A 17227-nucleotide genomic window follows, 5' to 3' on the forward strand; every position below is an offset into this window, starting at 1 on the left:
AGCTTGAGAGATTGTTTATCTTTTCCTAGAAACTCCTTATGGGATGCCTCTATTTATTTTCCTCTTAAGCTATTGAATTATTAGCTTATAAGAGTAAATTCAAATTTTCTATTCTTCATTTACATGTTTTTTACTTGGTTTATGTTTATTTTGTTTAATCTTAAAATGGGACTTCAAATTCAATTTTACATCTGCACACTAAACTCTTCTATTTTTAAAAAATTTTGTTGTGATCAAATTTAAAAGCTATTTATGTATAACACCTTATTGTGACTATCTATCACAATACTATTCATATTGAACTCTATTTGAAAAATTTTAGATAATGTGTCAAGCAATATTGAATAAATGCCATTAGAAATAAAAATTTATATTAGTAGATATTCAAATTTGAATGAAGTTATAAAAGATAAATTTTAATTTAATTATTATAGAGTTTTAAAAATATGAAAACAATGTTAACCCACCTAACTAAAAGACGTAACTCATCATGTCCAACCTACCTTAATGTATTTATTACTAAAATTAAAAGATCATGAAATTTAGCCAAAAATGACAATTACATTTTTTTTATGATTTTAAATTCTTACATTAAAAATTATCAAATTCAAATCCTACCATATTCTAGAAATCCTAAAAACCCATAATACATGGAATATTTAGGAAAAATATTTTATGGTTCAAAACATGTAAACATAGAGTCAATTGCAAATTTTAAATTTACCATTTACAAATTCTTAATTAATTGTTTATTCACAAATAAATTTATCTAAAGAAGATGTCATTGAAATTTATACTAGTATAGATATCTTAAATAAATCTATCTAAAGAAATGTCGATAGATATCCACTACAAAATAATTTTAATTTAATTTACTAATGTAAAATTACTTTTATTTCCTTTATCTCTATTTATTTAGTTTTTTACTAACTTAAGCTTTTTATTTTAATTTTTTTTAAAAGGATGATTTATATCTCTAAATCTTTTAGTTTAAAAAAATATTTTATGTGGTATTTATTAAATTATTTTTAAAATTATATTCTATTTATAATAACATTTAAACTTTTGACATGTAGATGGTTGTCAAATTTAACCTAGAAGAATAAAAGTTAACATTAACACACTCACACCATCACACTCCACCCATTCTGCCATTATAGAATGCCTATCGGCATTAATAACTAATTTTGATGAAATCTACAAAACAAGATATATAATCTTTGCATATTTAACCAGTAATAATAAAGATGAATCTCATTGTCATTTCAAAAATTATCTTATACTAAAAAATAGTTATGTCACAAATTTAATATTTATTGTATTACCATTACAAGTTCTTAAAATATGCATAGTCAATAAAAAATTGCATTCTAATTCTATTAGAAATAATCTAAATTAATTTTTCTACCTTATAATATTTTATAAATTAGCAGATATATTAAAGATTTGCATATTAAACAATTTTAAACAAAAACAATAATGTACTCATTCAGTTGTATACCAAACAAAATTGTCCTCAAAATACATGTTCAATGCAACAATGACTTGCATCTTCACCAAATGTATTGCATGTTATCAATCACCTAAATATAAATATGGTTGCCAAACAATGACTACAACTCCAACTAAACACTTCTACTATATTTACCAATGGTGAGAACTAGACGCTATGCATCTCTCCTTGTTTGAAGTACCATGCAACTAAGTTGTTTGAGTTGCTTCAATGATCAAGATTATAGAATGTTTGAACATCTTGAGGCATTTTCCTTTTGATATTCATTTAAAAGTTTAATATTTTCCAACTAACCATTATTTCTTCTTATTTTTTGTTGTCTTAATTTTAAATGACTCTTGGTGGTATTTGTTGTCACTTATATCTATGGGAGTAAACCTTAATAATAATTTATGGTACAATAAAAAATAGTTTGAGAAAATATTACTAATATTATATTTTATTATCCATTTTTCAAAATTTTAATTTTAATATGAACTTGAAAAATGACAATGTCTCTTTATATTTATAATTTAATTTCTATTATATTAAGTATAAATATTTTTAAATGACATAAAGAGTTAATTAATTTTTAAATATAAAGTAAATAACATGTATTACATATATAATTTCTATTTTTAAGTTTTCCCTAATATCATAAGAATTTAAAAAATTTAATATACAAGTATAAAAAAAATATTTCATGAAATCATAATTTAGAATATTAATTTATCTTATATTTAATTATTTGTAAACATAATAAATTCATATTTTCATCTACATAAAAATTTAAAATAATTATTTATAATTACGACATAATAAAGTAGAATTTTTTTTTTTAAAAACTAATCAATTATGCATTGTCATTTGCCTATCCTAGAAAAAATGATTAGTAAGGAGATTGTCTTATATGATCATTTATAAAGTGAAGACCTAGAACAAAAATATATTAAAATCTCCTCATGGTATTTATGAAGACTACAGTCAAAAGATCAATCAAAAAATTACTCAAATGCTCATCCCAAAATTATCCTATTTGAGGCAGGAACTTTGGCGCTTATGCCCCTTGTTACTGGATGGACTTGTAACTACTTTTTAGATGTATAAGCCTTTTGATTTTTGCTATTCAAGAGAACCTTTTGCATAAGGCATACGATATGGTGAATTCAGGCTCATAATGTGGGGTACATTGCATAAGAATTACTAATCTCACTCACTTTGATGTTCAACAATAAAAGCAAAAGAATGGGCACTAAATGGTGTTCGCAATGAGACAAAGATTCAATATGGCATCAATTTCAAATGAGTACCATATTGGCCTTCTTATTATAATGTTGGAGGATCAAGGCTCAATATCTCAAGAAGCTCGATAAGCATATTCATTTTTGGATTGAATTTAATGATTAACAGTTTGCAGCTTCTTTTAATGACTAACACATTAGCTCCACATATCATCTAAAATATAATATCAATCATGGGAGAACATGTGGATTATTGAATCTTCCATTTGGGTGATGATATTCAATAGAAAATGAAAGCATCAAAAGGGCAGTCATATTTTCCAAATATAAATTTGATGATACAGAATGTCCAACATCACAATGCAAGTATTGAGGCCCTCCCAAAAAGGCAAAAATCTATCAGCATGGTGCAAGTGTAGTGTTTGCCCCTAGTTTACATTTTGTTATTATTGTCGAACTCTTTTAGGCCAGTTTATGCTTGATGATTAGTGCATTTTCTTTCATATTATCAGATATTGTTTCGCACTTGGTTGACTTTATGATGAGACCACTTGGTACTATTTACTTCATGATTATACATTGATGTTGATTGTAACAGTGATTTCAATTATTTGATGATGATTAGTTAGATGGAATTAGTATACATGTTTTATTATGGATACTTACCCCATACTGCATGTGTATGGTGTGTGTGTGTGTGTATATTTTCTTTATATATGGCATTTCTGATGTGGTTAAGGAAGGGAGTCGTAGTCACCTACTAGTCAGGATCTACATGATGCACCACTTCTTGCCATTGCCTATTTAGTTTAGTAAATATGTGTTTGTACATGCATGGATTTTATGCTAATTACAGGTATCGAGTATCAATTTCCCTAAATTGCTAGGATGAGCATACCCTATCACATTATCTCAATGTAAGAGAGTGGAGATAAATTATTGAGTCCAAATCCTGACCTTTAAACCCATTTATCCTAGAAAATTAAGACTAGTATCTGAGATGATTACCTTCTGAATGCATCATATGATGTAAATTCATGATCATAACCCTTTAGTTTGATCTTGTATGTGGTATTTTATGATGGGTTTTCATATTTCATCCTATAGGTCTTAGTATTTTTTATATTAATTAAGTCTAATTAAAAGATTAAATTAATGATTTAATTTAATGGAAAATTATTATAATATTTTTAATATTTGATTATATTTAATTAATTGAGAAATTAATTAAATAAAAAGAATTAAATTTAAAGATAAAATTATAGTTTAGTTTTAGAGTGTAATAATATTTATTTAATTTAATAATAATATATTTAGGAGATCATTTATAAATAAATGATAAATATTATTATTACTTAAGTTAATAAATATTTTATCAATTAATGCTTCAAAAATAAATTAAAAAATGAAAAAGATATTAATTTATTAAAGAGTTTTAAAATTGCATAAAGTATGCATAAGATTAAAATATAATAAATTAATTAAAAAGAGAAGGCAAGTAAATTAAAATAAAGATATTTAAAATTGCATAAAGTGTACATGAAGTTTTGAAAAGATAATAAAGAGTTAAGGGGTGGTGATCAAGGAGTTCCCTTGGGTGATCGCACAATTAGTGCCTCGAATTTAGGGGAGAACTCCTTATCAGCAATCAAGGATGTATTTTTCAAAAACGGAAGTTTTGGAAGGACTGAGAATTTTGGAGAAGGAATTTTCATAGAGAAGGTTTTTGAGAGAAGAAATTTCTCTCACAATCTTTTGGGTGTTTGTGAATTTAGCATCAGAACCAAGTAGATTCTTGTGTTTTGTTTACCCAATTAATTATGTTATTTAATATTCTTGTCTTCTTCGTGGTTGTGAATTGTTATTGAGTAAAAGTACAAAGTTTTGTCACCTTTCAGGCTGACTTATCAAATGAATGAATTTGAGTATTTCTATCTAAAAATCTATTTTTTTCAAAGTTATATATCATCTCACACTTTTCCAATTGGAAATGTCTACGAAATGAATGTTTTATACTAGTTTGTATCCAATTACTAAAGAAATAAAATTATTTCAAAAAAGTGGTGTTTTAATAACTATAACTATTTTTTATGATTTTTCAATAATATGTAAACACTATTTTATAGTTCTTAGAATCAAGAATATTCTCATATAGAGTTTATAGTGTTTTAATTAGATATACTATATTGTAATTGAAAAATTCTACAACCACTTATTTTAACACTTGAAAAGATGTTAGTTTTGAGAAAGAAAAAAAGATTAGATCATATCAAAAAAAATTAAAAATTATATAGTGTTCTAGAGGAGAGAGTCCTCTTCTAGAATGTATAATTTTTCTCCTAATTAGAATAGATTTTTTTTGAAAAATGTGGTGGGAGATTAAAAAACTATTGATTTAAGGTGAGTTGAGATTTTAATCCTCATAAAAGAGAAAATATAGGTCTAAAGATGATTTTTAGTTTTGATTGTTCTAGATATATATGTTATCTATACTATTGTTTGAGATCAAAGGGAAATAAGTTTATTTCGATGTAGTTTTGTGGTGGGAACTAGACCCCTAATTTTCAGTGTTTTTCAACACCTAAAAAATTATCTATAAAAATTAGAAAAATATATCAATTCTTATTCCAAATAATTATTAAAATTTATAATCCTCAACTTCATTCATTTCTACACATTTCATTAGTTTACTTCATTTTCAAATTCAAAATAATAATACCAATTTTATGTCATTGAAGGTGAACAATTATACTTTTGTTAGCCTTATCCTTTACAAAAGGGTGACACAGGTTTGTGCTTTTACCCTATTCAAATTTCATTGTGATGAATCTTTCATATTTCATTTTGAAATTACTAGTATGCATGTGGATTTCTTCTGTATACATGAGGATTTAAAGTATCAATAAAACCCTCGTTCTATAGATTTAAAAATGGTTAATTGAATTGGGAAAGGTTTTATAAGAAATGGAAATGTTAGGCTGATAATTTGATTGGTTTGCCATATTTTCTCGAATCAGGGTATGGTTAGCATATATATATATATATATTTGGGGGGAATTGTTTTTAAAACAATTTTTATAGTATAAAATAAAATTTTAAAAAATTGGGAGGATGAAGGGCCACCAAACCCCCACCTCCCCCATGACCATGTTGTTGTCTATGTGCACAGACTGTGTTGCTGCATGTGGCAGTAGTTAATATTGCTACCAATGGTAGCAACCAAGTCTACGGTCGCACGGCTTTAAAAAGCTAGCAGGCCTTCAAAAAAGTGCTTTATTTTAATATTTTTTAAATATTTTTATTAATTATTAATAGTATTTAATTTAATTTATTATTTATTATTAATTTTATTAATATTTATTAATTGAATAAATAATTAATGATTGATTAATATAGTTATTCTATATAATTATTAATTAATTTAATTAAAGGTAATTTAATTAAGTTCAATTAATAGTGGAGGTTATTTAATGAAGTTCTAAACTTGTTTAATTATTATTATTATTGATTTTAATAGAATTGTAAATTATTTTACTTGAAAATCAACAAGTATTATTTTAATAATTTAAATAAATAATTTCCCTTAAATTATTTTGGGATAATGGACTTAAAATTGAATAGGGGTAATTGTGCATTTTATTCAAATATAAGAACAAGTTAAATTGGTAAGGGTAAACTGTGAATCTTATCTACTTGAAACTTACATTGAACGAAAATACAAACCTTGTTAACTCAACTATGTGTCTTCAAAATCAAACCAAACTATGAAACTACACTTTTAACTGTATGTTGAAGAATATTTTGGGTTTGGGTTAACTAGATTGTTGACCAATTTTAGGACATCTACTAAAGGCTTGGGAGTTATGTGATTGTGGTATTATGATGATTTGATCTTTGATCTTTTAAACTCAACCATGGTAATGTGTTGGTATGCTCTATGATAAGTTTGGTTATATTGTTCATTACTGTTTTCAGTGTCCTTATGGGATAATGGGATGGATGTTATGACATATTTGACTTAACCTTTTTGAGTCTTCAATTAGTATTTTTGGGATGTTTTCTAGTTGCTTGTAAAGAACTGATGGGTTTTTTTTAATTATCTTTTGATGCTTTCTAGTCACTTGTATAGGACTGCGGTAATATACTATGATTCTTTAATTTGTGATTTCATGAGCTTAAGGTAGGTTATCTATATGTAATGTCAAGAAGTGGCTTGCAATGGAGGTCAGGGCCCAAAGTGGCTACTAGGGTAACCCAATGGTAAGTTGTTTAATAAGTGAAAACACTACATTAAATGGGAATAAAATGAACCTAATAAGAGTCTTTATATGTTCTCGCCCATGCCTCAAGTGCTAGTATAGACTAGGATGGGAGTAGAGAGAACGCTTGGTTGTGACCATGCATCATTAGTATGCCTTGTCAGTACAAAAGGATACTAGTGTCGCATAGAGTCACTAAGGTTGAGGTCAAGTTAGACTGCCAGGGTAACTCTACTATTGATTCATGCAATGACACTCGCCTACTTACATAGTAGATTTTCTATGTGTCTATGTTTGCTTCTAGGTCTAGATGTCGATTTATCTTGGAACCTTTGAGTTAAATTACTTTTAGTGTTTCCTTGACTTAGATATTACTTTTGATTTTTGGATTGATATCCTGTTTGGGACTTAGGACTATCTCCTCAGCACGGTGGGAGTGCACCTTTTTGGGTTACCACAAGGTTGGGTGGTAGTGCTTATTACTCTTGCCTTTCAGATCTGTCTGTTGATGTCATGGTTGGAGTTTCTTGTCTGCATTTCCTTTCATTCTATCTTTGTGTATTATGATGGTTGATTATATTTTTATGATGGATGACTTCACTTATTGTATTTTAATTTTTTTCATGGATCCAAAAGGGATGATGTAATCTATTTGTATAAATGTATATTCTTTTAGCCTTTCATACCATGTGACATGTACAGTGGATGATTGTGCATTCTAAATTTTATTATCAAGTGGCATTCAGAACAAATGTATATTATTTAAGTGGTATGGACTTGTGGTTGTACTTTCATATGGATGTGTTATTTATTTGACTTAGTATTATTTAAATTTAAATGTGACTCAACGTCTTGGGATCCTTAGGGAATGTAATCTATTATGTTTTCTTATGTATGATTGTATGTTATTGCTTTTGCTACTTTATGATTGTTGTATATGTTATTCTTTTTCTTTTTTTTTAATGTTTGGAAAACTTAGTAAAACTTTAGGTTAATTTTTTTGGATCCTTTGGCGAGGCATTATAGCAAGCATTGACCATGCATGGTTTTTGTCAAAATATTATGAATGAGTCAATCTCTTTGATCACAGATTTTGAAGATCATAAAATAAAAGCTCTTATGCAAATAAAAAATGAAGCATAAAAAATGAACAACTAAAATCAAAATAAAAACCCTATTTTTATTTAATGTGTTCCAATTCTAAAAATGCACAATACATTATAAAGAAAAACTAAAACTCTTAACCTTGACTACTGATCAAGGAAGATAATAAAAAATCCTAAATAATAACATGCAAAGAGATTGCATGAAAATACTAATTTTGCATACTGTGAAAACTAATTAAAAAATAATTTAAAATGATGCCTATGAAGCTAACTACAAAACATGCAACTTTATTAAGTATTAAATAAATAAATAAATCTAAATTAAGATGACATGCAGTAGAACTAAACTTTATGGTGGGATTAGCGCATTGTGAATGCATCAAACATGCATGACTTGACTTGGGCACTGAGTTATGGTTAGAGGCATGTGGTGAGTGGTGCATGCCTATTCAAAAAATGCATGCCTTCAATCTCCCCCTGCATGAACAATGGGAATAAGACTAAGTTGATTCCTCAAAGTAGTAAAACTGGATGTAGTGACAGGTTTGCTGAAGATATCAGCAACTTGCTCAAAAGTTGGGCAAAATTGTAACTCCACTATACCATTCTGAACCAAATCTTGAATGAAGTGATGATGGATTTCAATGTTCTTTGATCTAGCATGAAACACTGGATTCTTGTTCATTGTAAGGACACTACTATTATCACAAAAAATAGTTGTAGGATGGTCTTGAACCAAATGCAAAACTTCCAAAATCCTTTGAATCCATATCATTTGAGAACTGGCTATTGTTGCAGCAATATACTCTACTTCTGTTGAAGAGAGAGCCATAGTTTCCTGCTTCATACTACTCCATGAAACAATTCTAGAATCAAGTGAGAAAACATAACTAGAGGTTGATTTTCAATCTTCCATTGAAGTGGCCCAATTTGAATTTGTATAACCAACCAACTCAAATTTATCATTGGAAGAATAATGAATACCAAAATTGTGTACCACACACATACCTTAAGATTCTTTTTGCAGCACGCCAATGAGACTCATGTGGAACTTGTATAAATCAAGAGATGAGGCTCACAACATACATAATATCAGGTCTCATTGTAGTAAGGTACATGAGACTCCCAAACAAACTTTTGTATAATGTAGGATCAACATGGGGACTTAGATCAGCCTTGGTTAACTTTTCACCAAGGGCTATAGGGGTAGCAACTGTCATGCATGACATCATTATAAACTACTTCAATAAATCAGCAACATACTTGGTTTGAGAAATGGATATATCTTAGGTTGATGTTGCACCTCTACCCGAAGAAAATAATGCATAAGTCCCAAATCTAACATCTCAAATGCTTGTTTCATTTCTTCTTTGAATTTCTCCATGAGAGATTGGCTATTACCTATAAAAATGAGATCATCAACATAAAGGAAAACAATTAGAATGTCATTACCAACATGTTGGATATAACGAGTTGGCTCTAAAAGACTTTGAATGAATCCTTTCTTCAAGAAATAACTATCAATTTGTGCATACCAAGCACATGGTGCTTGCTTCAACCCATTGAGTACTTTTTTCAACTTGTAAACTAAGTGTTCTTTTCCTAAAATTTCATAGCCAATAGGTTGATCCACATAAATCTCTTCATGAATACAACTATTTAGGAAAGTTGATTTTACATCCATCTGATAGACTGGCCACTTGTTTTGAGAAAAAATAGACAATATAATTTTAATTGTATCAAACCTAAGAACTGGAGCAAAATTTTCTAAATAATCTAATCCAGGTGTTTGTGCGAAACACTTGGCAACTAGTCTAGCTTTGTGTCTTTTCACAAAATCATCAGCATGATATTTCACCTTGTAAATCCATTTGACACCAACCACCTATTTGTCTTTTGGAAGTGGAATTAATTTCCATGTAGCATTTTTCTCAATAGCATGCATCTCTTCATTCATAACATCAATCCATGTTGGTTCTGTCACAACTTCTTCACACACAAAAGGTTCAACTTGAATGGAACTTAATAATGCAAAGTTAGCAAATGGATCCAAAATAGAACTCCTTTGATATATTTCATTTATACTTCATACCTTTTGTGAGGAACTTGGAATGGATTGTGAGTTTGAACTTTCACCAAAAGAGGAACTTGATGAACTTGGTGGACTTGGGCTTGAGCTTGTGGGGAGGATGGACTTGAGCATCTTCATTACCCATGATGAGTGGTGTAGATTGTTGAAATTATTTCTTCCATTTTCATACTCCCCTTTCATCAAAAACCACATCTCGACTAATAATCCATTTCTTTGTGTCGAGTCATAAAATTTATACCCTTTGGTGGAATTTGAATATCCCACAAAGATACAAAGTTGGGATTTGGCATCCAACTTTTTTCTCTTTTGAACAAGAACATGAAGATATGCAGAGAAACCAAATACACAAAAGTGAGCTACTAAGGGCTTGTATCTACTCTAGGCTTCCTTTGGAGTGATATTCTGAAGCACTTTTGTTGGGCTTCGATTCAAAATATAAAGTGTGGTTGCTACTGCAACTCCCCAAAAAGAAGTTGGAAGGTTCTTAGACTTTAACATACTTCATTCCATCTCCATAATGGTATGGTTCTTTCTTTCTGCAATAGCATTTTTTTGGGGGGTAAAGGTTGTTGTAAGTTTTCTTTGAATGTCATGCATATCACAAAAATCAAAAAACTCTTTGGAGATGAATTCTCCCCCTCTATCTTTTCTAAGTATTTTAATGGAATACCACTTTGCTTTTCTATCATAGTTGTAAAATACTTGAAGCATCCAAGTGCTTCATATTTTTTCTTAAGAAAATAAACCCATGTGTGGCATGAGAAATCATCAATAAAGGTCAAAAAATAGATATTCTTACCCAAGGATTCATCTTGCATAGCACCACAAATTTCAGAATGCACAAGCTCTAGAGTAGATTTTTCCTTCCATGACTTGTTCACGAGAAAACTTTCTCAATGTTTCTTACCAAGAGCACACCCTAAACAAACTTCTTCTTTTTCTTGAATGGTAGGAAGTCCTCTCACCATGTCCTTTTTATGAAGCAAACTTAAACCCTAAAAATGTAAATGACCATACCTTTGATGCCATAACCATGAATCATCTGTGGTTGCATTAAGAGCATGCATATTAGTGGAAACCAAAGTAAGAGGAAACAATCTATTCTTTGTCATACAATTCTTTGCTACAAGATGGTGGTTAGTTGATTTATCAAATACTTTGTAGTAGTTATCCTAAAAAATAACTTTATAATTTTTTGCTACAAGCTGTGCAATACTCAAAAGATTATGTAGTAATTTGGGCACATGCAAGGTTTCATGATTATAATTAATTTCTCCTTGCTTAGTTTTCACTACAAGGGTACCTTTTCCCATAATATCAACCTCTTTATCATTGCCAAATTTGATTTGACTTCTCATAGATTCATCTAATTTGACAAAGAGATCAGGCATACCTGTCTTATGATTTGAGCACCAGCTATCAAGAAACCATAAGTCCTTTTGAGGTTCTTTTGTAAAATTGCACATAAAGAACATAGAGTTCTCTGTATCTTCAAGAGATTCTTTAGTATAGTTGGCTCTTGACTTATTCAAATCAGATTTATAGTGTCCATACATTTCACAATATCTGCACTAGATACTTCTTCAATCCTTAGATATCCTTCCTCTTCCTTGGTTATTTTCTTTTCCTTGTCCTCTATCGTGTCCTCCTTATGTAGAAGACTCCCCTTGAGTTTTGTTTGATTGAAAAGGGGTTGCAGGTTTTGCTTCAATTTTGATTGTGGACTAGAAGGTTTGCACTAGATTCTCGTTTGAATGTTGCATGCACTCTTCATGTGATTGCAAAGAACCTATCAACTCTTCAATTTTGAAGGTAGATGTATCTTTACTTTTTTCAATGGCTATGACCACTAGATCAAACTTTGGAGGAAGAGATCTCAAAATCCTCTCTACAATTTTTTGCTCTGTTATATTTTCCCCTTGGTTTTAAGATGATTGATAATAGTTTGAGCCCTCATAATAAACTCATGAGTGGACTCATCTTCTCTCATCCTTAAATTTTAAAAATTTCTTCAAAGGGTTTGAAGTCTCACCAATCTTATCTTGTCAAATCCTTGGTATGTTGTTTGAAGGGCTTCCCATGCATCCTTTCACTTTGTCATACTAGCTATATGGGGGGAAATAGACATATCCAATGCAATTTGAATTAGGAAAAGAGTTCAATTATCCTTTTTCTTGTCTTCTTTCAACTGATTCTATTGAGCCTATGTTAAGGAATTTAAAGCATTCAAGTTTGTAGGCTTAATGTATCCTCCTACTAATTCCCAAAGTTCTTGAGATAATAGTAGGGTCTTCATCTTGATACTCCAATATTCATAGTTGTCTCCAAAAAATAGTGGAAGCTAGAATGGAAAGTTGCCACCATTTTCCATTCTAAAATATCTTGGAGAAAATCGTTGCTCTGCCTGCAAGAGAACAATATTCTACAAACTTCTCTGATACCAATTGAAGATCTTAAAATAAAATCTCTTATGCTATACTAATAACCAAAGAAATATAAAACAAAGCATAAAAAATGAACATCTGAAATCAGAATAACAATCATGTTTTTATTGAATGTTTTCCAATTTTGAAAATACAAAATACATTACAAAGAAAAACTAAAACACTTATCCTTGACAGTTAATCAAGGAAGATTAAAAAAAAAATCCTAAATAATAACATTCAAAGAGATTGCATGAAAATAATAGTTTTGCATACTATGCAAACAAATTTAAAAATAATTAAAAATGATGCCTACAAAGCTAATTGCAACATGCAATTTTATTAAGCATGAAATAAATAATTAAATCTAAATTAAGATGAAATTCACTAGAACTAAACTCTACAGTGTCATTACCACATTGTGAATGCATCAAACATACATGACTTGACTTGGGCATTGAGTGGTGGTTGAACGCATGCGGTGAGCAATGCATGCTTATTCAAAAAATGCATGCCTTCGAATTCACTGTTCACATTCAATAAAATAAATAATAAAAATAGTCAAATAACTGCCAATGATGTATTATTCTTCGTAGATCGATTTTGGAATATTTTGCGAGCCCTAACCCTATTTTCATGAAGTTCGAAAAAGTTTTTATTAGATGAGTGCAAAATCGTGAAATCACACAAAGTAAATATTTTACCTTTCGAAAAGATGAACAAGGTAATTTAGAGGTAAGGTATTGTTATTTGATAATTCATTATTTACTATATTTACTTAGTATTTTGTATTGCATATAGTCATTATTTCATTTATTTACTATATTTACTTATATATTTGTCTTTGATCAATTATCTTCAAAGAGGGAAAATATATTGTGCTTTAATGATTAAATTTTTTTCAAATATAAGTTGTAATAGTCTCCTTTTGAAGTAAACCCTAAATTGCCTAATCAGGGAACTTGTGAGGAGAGACTCCCAAAATTGTTGTATAAGTAAAGGTAAGGAATTTTTTTAATGTTTGGATATGATTTACAAAATAAATATTGCAAAGTGTTTTGAATTGTTATCTTCCAAGTAAATTCAAACATTTTGGGGAAATACTTTGTCAAAGTATTTTATCTTTGAAATCTTTCGTTGAAATCATTTAAGGAAATATATTTTATAAAGCGTATAAGATATTTATATGTTTCCTTATTTTCTTCAAAACATGGTTTAAGTATATTTTCTCGTTATCAAAGCTCTTTGCAATGATATACTATATACTTCCTTTAACATTACTTAATGTATATTAAAAGGGAATTATTTTGATCTAAGTTTATGTGCAGGAAAAAGGCTTCAAATTATTGATGAGATAAAAGGTAAGGATTTGAATTTATTTATTCCTTATAAAGTATCTTACTATTTGGTTTGTTGTGTAGGATTAACCTAGACATTGGATCAATTTTTTGAATGAAGAGATTACATAAAAAAATATTGTCAAAGATTTATTCACCCCAAAGGACATAATGTCTCAGAAGATGGAAATAACAGCACCAAACTTCTTGAATCATTAGTTTGCTAAAGTTTTTAAATTTGTAATTATTTAGTGTTAGGTTAAATTTTTCATTGTTAGGAAATGTCACAATGATTTGAAGCTTGTACACATCCTTTGGATTTCTATAAAGGATACTAGGATCATTCACATTAGATAGAGTTACATAGTAGAAAAATATTATAGAAAATATTGAGGCACTGGATGGATGCATATTGTAGTATGATTAGGTAGTACAACTTGAACACAAAATCAAGTGTACTTCTTTCTTTTGATTAATAAAAAGACTATGCTCTCCTCTAAAGTTAGGGAATAGGTCTTCAAAATTAATAAATGTCCCCTTGGATCAATATTATTGTTCAGCAGTTGGTGTAAATCCTTGGAATCCAAACTTATATGCTTATGTATGTTTTGTGTAATTGGTCTTTGTCATTGAAGTTAAATTCAATTAACTAAGATTTACTATGTTTGGTAATTGATGGTATGGTCAACCGTCTCTAAGTAGTTTGATGTTTATAATTGATTTTGAGTAACAACTCTATTCTCCTGCAAGGTAAGGCACTAGTCTTTTATGATTGATTTAAGTTGTATAATTATATGTTTGTGTGGTTCCCTCCCTAGTTCATCTATGTATCATTCATCTATTCTCACCCTTATTATCAATCATAATTCAAAATTATTCCAAAACATCCATAAAGTATTCATCCTTCTAATTTTGTGCAATCACATACTTTCAACTCATTTTGAGTGTTAATATAAAGCTACAATCACCTAGGTGTTACAAATCTTGAAGTGTGGAGATTGAACAAGTGAACTTCAATCTTCCTCACTGAAAAAACTTGTGAAGGCTTGTAGAAAATCAACCAACAATTTTGTGCACCAACAAAGCCTTTGACTGTAACAGAAATAATTAATATGTCATATTCATATTCTTGGTTGGAAGAAATGAAAAATGAGATGAAGTCCTTGGAAAAGAATAGAATTTGGAATTGTGTACCCTTGCCTCAAGATAGAAAGCTCATGGGATGCAAATGGGTACTTAAGAAGAAGTGTGGTCCAGATGGTAGGATTGACAAGTACAAGGCAAGATTAGTTGTGAAGGGGTATTCTCAAAAGGAAGGGATGGATTATGGAGAAATATTTTCTCCTATAGCCAAGCTAACATCCATAAGATTTATTTTGTCACTTGTAGCGGCACATGACTTTGAAATTGAGTAGATGGATGGCATGATGACGTATCTTCATATTGATCTTGAAGAAGAGATATACATGTTCTAGCTGGAGTACTTTGTAGAAAAAGGTAAACAGCATCTAGTATGTAAGTTGAAAAAGTCTCTTTATGGTTGGAAACAGTCACCCAAAATGTGGTATCAAAAGTATGATACATATGTTCTCTTTGGGTTTTATGAGATCTAAATTAGATCACTATATGTATTATAAAGTTGAAGGAAATTGGATACCTATTATTGCTCTATATGGAGATGATATTTTTTTTATATGCAATAGTAAGGAAATGATTTCAAAATTAAAATCTCAATTGTCCCTAAAGTTTGAAATGAAAGATTTAGGGTTGAAAATTTTTATTTTGGGGATGGAAATAAAAAGGGATAGGGTTAGTTGAAATCTTTGGATCAGTCAGAGAAAATATATTACCAATGTTTTGGAGCAATTTAATATGACTAATTATAAGAAACAAGTAGTTCCATTGTTACATGGAATAAATCTATTAGTCAATGACAGTCCAAATTCTCCCAATGAGATTAAAGACATGAGAAAGTGCCTTATGCAAGCTCTATTAGAAGCCTCATGCATGCAATGATTAGTATGAGACCAAGATATTTGAAGGGTGTGTCGCGGCATGTGTTGTGCTATCAAGGTAACTCAATTGGATCTAATAGATTGGTTAGAATTCAAGGTTATGTTGGCGTTCATTGGGATGGATACATTGATAGAAGAATATCCACCAGTAGATATATATTCATGATGAATGGTGATGCTATCATTTGGGTGAGAAAAAAAAGTGTAGTTGCATTGTCAATAACTGAGGCAAAGAACATGGCATCTACTTGTGCATGTCAGGAAGTAGTTTTTCTTAAGTGCTTATGTTCTGATGTTTGCTATGATGTTGGAAGAATTAAAATTCTTTATGAAAATAAGAGTGCAATAGGTTTGGAAAATAGAAGAATATCCACTTGTAGATATATATTCATGATGGATGGTGGTGTTATCAATTGGATGAGAAAAAGAAGTGTAGTTGCATTGTCAATAACTGAAGCAGAGAACATGGCATCTACATGTGCATGTCAGGAAGTAGTTTTTCTTAAGTGCTTGTGTTCTAATGTTGGTTATGATGTTGGATGATGGTCAAAGTGCAATAGGTTTGGCAAAGAATCCTACTTCCTGTGCCTAGACAAAACACATTGATGTATAATATCACTCTGTACATAACACGGTTGAAGATGGAAAGGTAAATCTAGAAAAGGTTGAAACTCAAGAGAATTTTGCAGATGCATTGACAAAGTTGGTGAACACGGTTAAGTTCAAATGGTGCACAAGCTCCATGGGGCTAAAAATCTTTGACTATTGTTAGACTGGTTGAGTGACTCTGTACTTTGTCAAGTGGGAGATAAGTAAAGTGATGAAGTAACATCATATAGTGGTGATGAGCCTCACCATACAATGGATCCACCATACTATGAAATAGAGGTGATTCACCACATGATGTATTTTCTCTGAGTCATATGGTGAGTGGGCCATAAGATAATGATGGTTTTTTTTGTCTCTGAGGCATACACTGTTTATTTGTCCTTAAGCATAAAGTGAAAGAGAGTGGTGTTGGAGTGAATGGATGCTAGAATATGGTGAAAAATTTATTGGAGGTGTCCATATTGCTATATTTTTCCATGTTGTTTGATTCATACATGTCTTTTAATTTGTACCCATCATCAGAGTCATCTATGTCGCCAAAATCGTTTGCATCACCAAAGTCATCTGTGTGATCGAAGGCCTCTATGTTAGCTATAAGATTCATGAAGAAGTTATGATGAATATTAGATTTATTATAAGGCAATCTAGGCCTA

This window comes from Cupressus sempervirens, chromosome 1, assembly GCF_028749045.1.
Source record: "Cupressus sempervirens isolate cs-2001-9-10 chromosome 1, ASM2874904v1, whole genome shotgun sequence".
NCBI lineage: Eukaryota > Viridiplantae > Streptophyta > Pinopsida > Cupressales > Cupressaceae > Cupressus > Cupressus sempervirens.